Source organism: Grammomys surdaster, unplaced genomic scaffold (assembly GCF_004785775.1).
Source record: "Grammomys surdaster isolate TR1022 unplaced genomic scaffold, NIH_TR_1.0 97, whole genome shotgun sequence".
Lineage (NCBI taxonomy): Eukaryota > Metazoa > Chordata > Mammalia > Rodentia > Muridae > Grammomys > Grammomys surdaster.
Window position 1 is genome coordinate 17691973 of NW_021604576.1, and position 10303 is coordinate 17702275.

The window sequence follows — 10303 nt, forward strand, 5'->3', positions numbered from 1 at the left end:
TGTGTGGTGTGTGGAGCGTTGTATGGTGTGTGAGTGTGGTGTGTGTGAGTGGTGTGTGCATGCTGCTGGTGGTGGTATGTGTATATGTGTGTAGTGGGAGGTGTGGTGTGTGTATATGTGGTGTGATATGTATGGGAGTGTGGGGATTGACGTGTGTGTGTGTGTGTGTGTGTGTGTGAGAGAGAGAGAGAGAGAGAGGTCAAGTCAGGAGCTGTTTCTCATCTCTCAGTGGGACTGCAGGATCTGTAGTACAGTAGGCCAGCTGGCCAGGAAATTCCAGGCATGCCCCTGTCTCCGACTCCCCAGTACTGAGATTATAAGCATATGTAGTCACACCAGTATAGGGATCCTGAGGATCAAGCCCAGGTCCTCAAGCTGTGTGGCAAGTATTTTAGTGACTGAACTATCTTCCCAACCTCCGTGTAATATTTTGAAACTTCATCAACCCAAAATGTGACAACATTGTACCACAGAGATGGATACGAAGGATATAAAGTGTCACCTCATTCATTCAGATCAACAGCAGAGAACTTGTGCTTCATGGGCAGCATTCTGAGAGGTTTGCATTAGTAATGGTTGGATTATCTGATATTCCTACAACGGAATAACAAAGAATATCTATCCATCACGAGAGCTGTGAACTGCTCTGAGTTGCTCGTGGTTTTGAATAAACTAATAACAGACTGAATGGTTTGTGTTATATTCCACTCTGTATCTGGCCAGCTTCTCTCAGAGCCTTCTTTGAGAGAACACAGGATGCCTTTGGATACGGTGCCTCTCTTGTGCCGTTATTGTTACTGTTTTAGAATACTAAACGTGACACTCCTGGCCTACTGGCATTAATGTACCTTTCAAAAGTGCCCAGTTTTTCCCTTGGAAGTAATTACAGCAGCGATGGACTACAACTGAGTAATTTCTGATAAGCAATTAGCACATATCAAATCGAGCCATATTATCCCAGGCTTTGTGCCACCACTGCAGATATAGCAGGGGTTAGCCATTAAAAATATCAGTGAAAACTTCTATTATTATGGAGGCAGTGGGCAATATTCAAATGGAGACAACTGAACTAGTTAAACAAATATATTTTTAATCACAAAATGTCACTCTTTTTCAGGCTGATTTCCTATCAATATGCTAGAGATGATGTCAGTAAGATTCGGGGCAATGTTCCAAGAGCAGCGGAAGCCTTATTATGAAGGACAGCAGCGGAGAACACCGAAGTGCTGAAGCTGTGGCTCACTGAAGTGATGAAAACTGACCATGCCTAAGTCTGTCAGCACACTGTCCGAGCAACAGACACACACTGAGAAGACAAGGCAAATGATTCTCTACCTTCTCTTACCTTCCATACTCTGAGATACAAAAATGAAAAGCTAAGAAATTTGTTGTGGTGGGTGTGCTGGGGGGATCTCAAGTTGATATCTCACAGACTATCTCATCTGTAAAGTGTGGGTGGATATGAAATATCTTTGCATTTACCTATTATAACACTCCCAAAGAGAAAATACCTCACACAGTATTAGCTAGGGGGACAGGTCTGCATGGCCATGAGGTGTTCCCACCATCAATACCATCCCCAACTTGGTGACAGTTGATTGTACTCCTAACACACCAGAGGTGGCCAGTGCCTGCCTGACTAGCCAGCTATGCTGTTAGAATTATTCTTCTGCAAAACGAACAGGGATGCTATAGTGAATTAGATACAGCCAATGAAAAACAGATACTGAAGCTGAAAAGGTAGATGGAGCCAATGTGACAACTCAGCCTTATAAAGAACCATGGTCACCTGTGGAGTTTTTAGGAAACAAAAATTATCGGAATTTCTTGATATTTCATCTCTAGAAGATGCTTCAGATTAGCTTAGAAGTGAGAGGGAACACATGGGACTGTCATACTCCCAGAACACAGCCTAGTTTCCCTGGTGCTTCGGGGAAGACACACCAGTCACACACACACACACACACACACACACACACACAGAGAGAGAGAGAGAGAGAGAGAGAGAGAGAGAGAGAGAGAGAGAGAGAGAGAGAGAGAGGTAACAGTCATAACAGAGAAGACGGCCAAGAAGGAAACTTGGAAGAAACCACATGAGCTCAGAAGTTGGGAGAGAAAAGTGTTTTGGGACAGTTTGAATTGCACCTGGAAGCCTTGAGCTTTCTTTTCTAGTTACCACTCCTGGGGAGGAGGGGGACACTAGCAAAGAGCATGTCTCTTGGCATAGCTATCTCCTTCAGAGTCAAATATATTGGGGGTGACCAGACGGCCTGAGGTACATCAGAGGTTAAGGCTGTTAAGAGCCACAAAGGGGTAGCCTTTGCAAATGTCACTAAGAACTGGGGTGGCAGCCAGGACCACAGCTGTCAGAACCACAGACATGGAAGACTGATCCTCCATACTCTCTGAGGTGGAGCTGAGGTTAAGTGTGCCACCAGGTAGAGGCTGCTAATCTACTGATGGGGGACAAATCACACATGGAGATTCCCAGGAGAGCCAGCTAGTGGAGCAAAAGACACCAGAACTTCCTGAGTAGACAGACAAGCTAGCCTCTGTGAGAAGAGTGCAACAGAGAGACCCAGAGATAAGCAAAGGCCACACTGTCCCCAGGTGACAGATTAGGACTAGGGACAGCTTTCAAATCTGTTTCCAGTCGAGCCCACTGGTTTCTTTGCAGAAACTTCACACACCCCCTCCCCAATTCTAGCAATGCCTTGAATATGTGTCTCCTTGCAGCAGAAACACGATCTAATTAAACACTAGCAAGCTAACAAGCTGATGGAGTTTCCTGTTTTGTGTCCCCTCCTCCAGTCTTGCCCTTGAGCCTGTCCTGGTGACCGAAAGAAAGGCTTCCACACTCTGGGAATGGTGTGCTAGACTGCTCACCTCTGGTCGGCGATAAGTTTATGAATGGGTCACGGACTAAGAAAAGTCGATATAATTAAACATCTACAATGCTCCAGAGGCTTTGCTGGCTGCTGTTGCACTTGTCAACTCATTGGCTCACTTATGAATGACTTCCCGTTATGGAATTTTAATGGCAACTTTATCAATGAAGAAACTGGAGCTCAGAGGAGTGAAATGACATTCATTGGAAACTGCAGACAGAGACTGGAACGTGGGTTTTTAATGAGTTCATGGCTGCTATGAGCTCCACAGGGCCACAGGCCACCCCCCAACTCAGGAGAGAAGGAATCTGAGTTAATCATCTTGGGCTTGCACTTGACCATGGTAAACTGTAAGCAACAACATCAAGGTAATGATCCTGGAACCGGAAGAGAAGAGATCTGAGGGTGAAAGGAAGGGTTGGAGCCATGCCTCAGTGAGTAGAGTACCAACTCAGCACTCCAGAGGCCTGGGTCTGAGTCTGACCCCATCACTTCCTCCACCCTATCATACCACACACACAAAGGCAAAAAGAAACTACACACAGAGCAGAGGGAGCCATAGGTGGAGAGGCAATGCCAAGGCAAGGGCTGTGAGCCTGCAGAGAACAAAAGTGGCCTCTTTGCCTGGTGCTCTATACTAAGGCAGCCACTCTGGTCCGTATTTACCAACACACCATATACTGTGAATAAAAAAAAAAAAAAAGACCCAATCCAAATTAGAAAGAAACGAGGCACCAAATCTGACAGTCAATTCTAGAATGAGGCTAGGCACTACGCCAGCATACAAAGTTTCTGCTTTTCATTTTAGGAAACTTCACAGTGCACAATTTACTATCTTCCCCAAAGCCATCAATGCCGGCTGCATCCATTTGGTATGTGGACCAGACCCAGGCGTTTGTGGGCAGAGGATGCCTTTGCTGCTCTGGACAGCATTGCCTACGGGTTATGAGCGTGGGATCTGGAGCCAGACTGCGTGAGTTCAAATCTTGCTTCTGATATTTGATGGGGTGCCTGTAGGAAACCATTTCGCTCCATGATGCCAACCTTCCTACTCCTCAGTTGATTAGAGTGACTGTGCTTCTTGGTTTGCCTCTGGCCAGGGTTGGAAAGGGTCTTTCAAAGACCAGTGCTATTCGGTTTGGGGAGGTATGCCCTAGAGGAAGGAAGCGATTTGTGATTAAGGAAACTAAGATGAAAGTGGCTTTGTTATCAGGGAGATGGATTTGGCCCTTCCTTGCTTTTGCTCCCCCCACCCCCATCTCCACCCCTGCCTACTTACTTTTTATTTTTGCCTTTCCACATTCCACCAAGGGGTGATGTAGCACTAAGACTGTCTGTCACCAGGCCTCAGCCCTGATCTTCATTTTTCCAGCCTCCAGACCAGTGTGAGGTGAGTTTCTGCTCTTAACTAACTGCTCAGGTGTTCTGTAAAAGCAGCACAGAGTCAGGGAAGATTTCCCAGAAGCATTTTATGCAGTATGAGACCCAGTGCTGCGAGTCACAGCTACCCAATCAAACAGGGGAGCATAGTCAGTCGCAGCAAGGAAAACTGCACATAAAGCACCTAAAAGAATGAGCTCAGCGAGTTCGCTAGTAAACCTGCTCCTGATGCCACTGTGCAAACGATCTCAGCCTCCCCTTCTAGGACCTGGATGTTGAACGCAGGTTGCCAGGCTTTTGTGACCACTGTTCTTACCCAATAAGCCACCTCATTGACCCTAACATTCATGGATATTTTGAAGACTTAATAATGGTTGAATCTAGGCTGGTTTACAGACTTTATACAATCTCTATTAAAATCCCAAAGGCATTTTTGTGAGAAATAGAAAAAAAATCCATGCTAAAATTCATATGGTATTTCAAGGCACACTGTGTAGCCAATAAAAATCTTGAAAAGAAAGACAAATTTAAAGGCCCCAATCTTTCTGATTCCAAATTTATTGCAGAACTAGAGTAATCCAAACAGAATTGTGCTGTCTAAACCAGGACTTCCTGGGAATCAGCTTTCACAAATAGTGTCAAACATTTCTTAACCGGCTTGGTGGGGCTGTTTAATAGGACAGAACAGACTTTTCAACAAATACCACTGAGAAAACACATATAAAAGGATGAAGTGGAACCTTCACCTTACAGAATGCACACACACAAAAAATACAACCTAAAATTAAGAATGGAAAACCTAAGCACTAACACTCCCACAAAGGCAAAAGTCCTTGGCGTAGAAGTGGCCAGTGATTTCTTGGGTGCAACACCAAAAGCACAGTAAAAATAGACACGTGAAATAGATAAGTGAGGTTACATTGAAATCTCAAACTTCTACTTAAGGACGCAGTCAACATAGTGAAAAGGGAAGCTATAGGGCGACAGACACATCCGCAAATCATGTGAAAAGATTAACGTCTAGAACACAAAGAACTTCTGCAGTTCACTAACACAACAGCCTAATCAATACAGGAGAAAGGGGCTCAGGTAGGCATTTCTCCAAAGAAATTACAGAAGGTTTTGGCAAGTTCAAAAAAGATGCTCACTGTCACCAAGACCAGGAAATGCAAATCAAAGCCACAGTGAAATGCAACCTGTTCTAGTTTCATTTCTGTTGCTGCAATGAAATGTCCGGACAAAAAGCAAATTATAAGACCAAGGTCTGACTTCAGCTTACAATTCCGGATTATAGACCACAGTTAGAGCGGGGCAGCAAGTGGCGGAGCTTGGGGCTGTCGGCTTCGTGACGTCACTGTCAAGAACAGAGAGGAATGGATGCACGCCTGCTCGATTGATCGCCTATGCTCAATCAGTTTGTCTACTCTTACACACTTCAGGACGTCCTGCCTCAGGAATGGTGCCATCCAACGTGGTCTGGGGCTTCCCACATCATTTAACTTAATTAAGTCAGCCACCTCTACCCGAGACATGTCCACAGGCCAACTTGAATTAGACCATTACTCATTAAGGCTTTCACAGGTGATTCAAGGTTGTGTCAAGTTGACAATTAAAGCTATCACACTACCTTATAACCATAGGATGGCTAATATCACACACACACACACACACACACACACACACACACACACTGCATTCCTCCGGAGCACAGTAGAATTGTGGGCTGTAGACTAAAGGATATGACAACTAATTGCAACCCATGATCTGGATTTGGTTCCTTTTTACTTCTTTGGGCCCAGGGCTTCATGCATGCTGGGTAAGCATTCCACCAACTGAACTACATCCCAGCCCCTTATTTTGATCTTGTTCCAGTAAGGGACATTTAGGGCTGTTGGTGGAAATTAATAGGGTGTCTGAACTGGGTGGTAGCGGCGTAGCAATGCCAATGGCTTGATTTATCAGGTGGTTATGTGATGTTGTTGCTTGAGAAAACGTGAACGGCTGTGTTTAGGGTTTGGTGGAATCATTCCGACAACATTCGGAAAGGAGGGGAAATAAGAACAAAGCTCAGCGGCACACGTATGAAAATGCCACACCGAGCCCCATGACTCTGTATGCTAACCTAAGACATTAGCTAAACAATACATGAAATAAAAATGTTCAGGAATTGAATGAAGTCAATGGATATACACATCAAAAAGAGACAGAGAGCAGGCTGTTAGAGATGGTTCAGGCATGTGCAGCTCTTACAGAAGGCCCCTGTTTGGTTCCCAGAACCTGCATCTGATGGCTCACAGTCACCTGACTCCAGGTCTAGAGGATCTACTGCCTCTTCAGATCCCAGAGGCACTGTACTGATTGGGGTGCATATACCACCCGGTACATAATTAGAAATAACAGAAGCAAATATTAAAGTAGATAGAAAATGTGTTAAAATGTTAGTAATCACAATACCTGGCAATTCCATTATTGAGATGAATTCACAGGCCAAGCAACAAGTAACAGGATAGACATGAGATAAACATTTTATCTGTCATTGAACTTGAAAACAGTAAAGGTTGAAATTTAAAATAATATATTGTTTGCTTAGTTTTCCAGAATGGCGTCAGCTTTTCTGCAAATAGCTGTGTGGGATTATAGTGAAATAATGCACAACATTCTTGGACTTCATCGCCTTCTGTACAGTTAGCAAGCAGGACACTGAACTTGGGAACTCAGGTTCCTTCTCTGGGCCACAGCCCAGAACTAATCCTGAGAGCCATCACAGATCAATCCACATTTCGCAACACCAGACTTTCCAGCTTCAAAAAATTAAGGATAGAGATAGAGGAAAACCTGCCAACCGGATCCTGCTGTTGACAAGACCTGGGGAAGCTACAGAACCCAGGGTGCCAACGTGGAGGAAGAGTACTGTAGACCCAATGTGCTTCAGCCAAGGCCACCAATATTTGCTTCCAGTCAAGTCACAAGGCCCTGGGTTTCTCCTGTGTGTGAAACATGAAACCAAAGATTGCCCTCTTTTGGAGTGTGTGATTGGGTGGACCTACCTTGGGAATGTAGTAGGACAGGCCCTAGAGAGTTAGAGGCAGGAGGATCACTATTTTGATCCCGGGCTCCGTGATGATACCCTGGTCTTGTATTCACAGTGGGCTGAAAGCTACAGGTGGTCACACGTCAGCTGTGTTGCCCGGCACGTGGTTGTTAGCACTGTTCGGGTTGGATGCCCTTGTGTAATTATATCACATAAACAATTCTTAAAAATAGATTAGAAACTGTAAGTTGGTCTCACTTGATTCTTTTTGGGGAAATTGCTATTGGACTAGTGAATTCATCTTTCCGTACCCTGTAAGAAGTCCTAAGTCAGGTTGGGAAAATAGTTCAATTTCAAGTGTATTTTTATTAGAGAATATCTGTAAGGCTTGAAAATTGTCAGGTATTTCTGTCTATGGCCAAACCTTTAAAAGTTTCTTTAAAGCAATGATGTAGTGAACCTTAAAGTCAGCCAGTTGGTGGAAAACATCTTTTTAAGAGCAAGAAGAGATAGACAGATAACTTACTAATGTGAGAAACCCAGGTATCACAAGCAGAAGAGGAACAACATTGTCACTGCTCTTAAGGTGGAACAAAAGGTAAGTGACCTGTGGCTGTTGTTATTTTGTTTGTCTTAATTTGAACTCAGCACCTCCTCCATTTTTGGGGGGAGAAAGCCAACCAGCTCTCTCCCTGTTTCTCACATGCACCCTCCATTTCTAAGTTTCTGCTGTAACCCAGTCAGTGTTCAAGCCCCACTCTGCACAGTAGTGAGTTGGATGACTCTGCTGCACCCAACAACACACATTCAGTGTTCACACTCTTTAAGCCCTGCTCCGATCCTGGACTACTTCCTCTTCCTGCTGCTTTGCTGCTGTGTCCAGTTCTAGTCTCTGAATGCTCCTTCTTCCCCTGCTCAGGAGCCACCCTCAGTCCCAGTCCTCAGCTCTTTTGGTCTCTTCTCCCACATAGCCTTGACTTCCCTGAAGTGAGTCTCTGCACAAGGACATCTTACTGAGCAGCTTCTTTTGTCATGGGTGCTCTTCCAAGCCCCACATTGAAACATCCTCCTCCTGCCCCCCTCTCTTCTCTAGTTCTACCTTCCTGCTTGCTCTGCTCGCACCAGTGACACAAACTTTGTGTCCTTTACCTGTTCCTTCACCTTCCGATGTTCCTTAGTGTTCCAGATTTGAACTCTGAACAGGGTTTCTTTATTACCATTTCATATGTATGTGTAGGATGTATATGTGTACATACATGAGTGCACACATGCCACAGTGTCTGCAGATCAGGAGTTGGTTCTCTCATACTTTAAGGCAGGTCTGTGGCACTCTCTCTGCCATGATTTATACTCCAGGCTAACTGGTTCTGGATCTTCTGGTTGATTGATTGTCCTGTCTCTACCTCCCTCTCATTTTAGGAGAGCTGGGATTACAGAGTTGTGCCTTTAAAAAAATGTGAGTCTGGCTTGCACACCAATTGCTTTTACACAGTGAGCCCTTTAACCAGCCAAAGTTCCACTTCTGATCCTAGTCTATCTTTCTCTCTGATGAACTGCCTTTTCCCTCCTCCTGCATCCTGGTTGAGAGTCTTCTACTTAGGACTCCTATCCTACCTGTCACCTTCCATGTGCAAGTGTCCTCTAAACCATGACCCTCTCCCACCTGCCTGTCCTGGTCCTTTGCCCTGCTAACTACTTTGGTTTAGGCTCTGGGGTTCCAGTTGCCATCTCCAGCTGCTTCTTAGTCTTCGACATTAGAAATATTTCATTGGAAAATTAAAAGGAGAACTTTGTGCTATGCTTTTTTTTTTTTAAAGTAAGTCTTCAAACTGCTGGCCCATGTCTGCCTTTGTGTTTCTGCATTCTGATGCTGATATTACTCCTCATAATCTCAACTCAGTTCTCCAATTCTAATGGGATCGACCTTCTGACATCTTTGACAAATCTTACTCCTCTTTAAAAACCCATCTCTGTTATCACCACCTCCAGGAAGCTACCCCAAACTCTCCAAAGCCAAATCAGTGAACAGCTGCCCTTTGCTTCCTTCAGACCTTAGCATGGTGTGCCGTGCATCTATCTGTCTTGCCACTGATCTGTGAGACATAGACAGCTCAAAGAGAAGAGAGGCTACCAGTCAATCTCACAATAACTGTATAAGGCAAAGTTTTGTCTTGACCCTAATTACAGCAGAAAAAAGAGTACTTTCTAACTTGGTGAACACTCAGTATTGTTCACGATGCAGGAGAAACGGAACAGTGAGAAGAAATCACCCTCCTGGGAAGCAGTGTGCTCATACAGACCCATCAAGGATCCTCCAAGCTCAGACAACCTGCTGAATCTCTTGGCACGACATTTTCTTTCCCTCAACTCTCACAGCCTGCTTTCCTCCAGTCTGTTGACAAAGCCCACATCCTGTCCCCCGTGGAAACAGATCCATTCAGACAAGGGCTCACCAGACTTTCCAGAACCTCATTCCACACTCCTTCCTAGACAAATGCACCACCTTCCCACCTTGCCAGGGATGAACTGCCCTTACATTTATGTGAGGTCCACTCTGATTCATGAGTTTCTCCCTGGAAATTATCCCCCTGTCTTGTCACCGGTTTCTCCCTCAAGCGTTTACTGACCCACAATAAGCTGTGATTCTCCTCTGGTCATGTCCAAGTTTTCCTATCTTTGTTCACAACAAAATTCATCTTAACACTGCAGCATCCAAGCCAGAGTCTACCACCCATTCCTCTGTCAAAGACAGAAGGACTCCACATGGACACACACCCTGTCAGAAGCACCGGCTCAGCTGATCATGCTCTGCTTTCCAAAATGTATTCTTTCACTTGGCTTCTAGCATATGGTACTCTCCTCTTCCCCTATGGCGGCTGCTCCTCAGTCTCAATGGTTCCATCTTCCTAACCTTTGACCTCTAAATGTTAGATTGCTCCAGATCCTAACCTCAAGCTCTCTCTCTCTCTCTCTCTCTCTCTCTCTCTCTCTCTCTCTCTCTCTC

At 44.9% G+C, this 10303-nt stretch overlaps 1 protein-coding gene across 1 annotated transcript in view; it reads left to right on the plus strand.

Moving 5' to 3' along the window:
• Positions 1-7831: 7831 nt before the first annotated feature.
• Positions 7832-10303, plus strand: part of Bach2 (BTB domain and CNC homolog 2) — a 335112-nt gene continuing 332640 nt past the window's right edge. The window contains exon 1 of the mRNA XM_028780742.1: positions 7832-7897. The gene's annotated coding sequence lies outside the window, so the exon portion shown is untranslated. The remainder of the gene's footprint in view (positions 7898-10303) is intronic.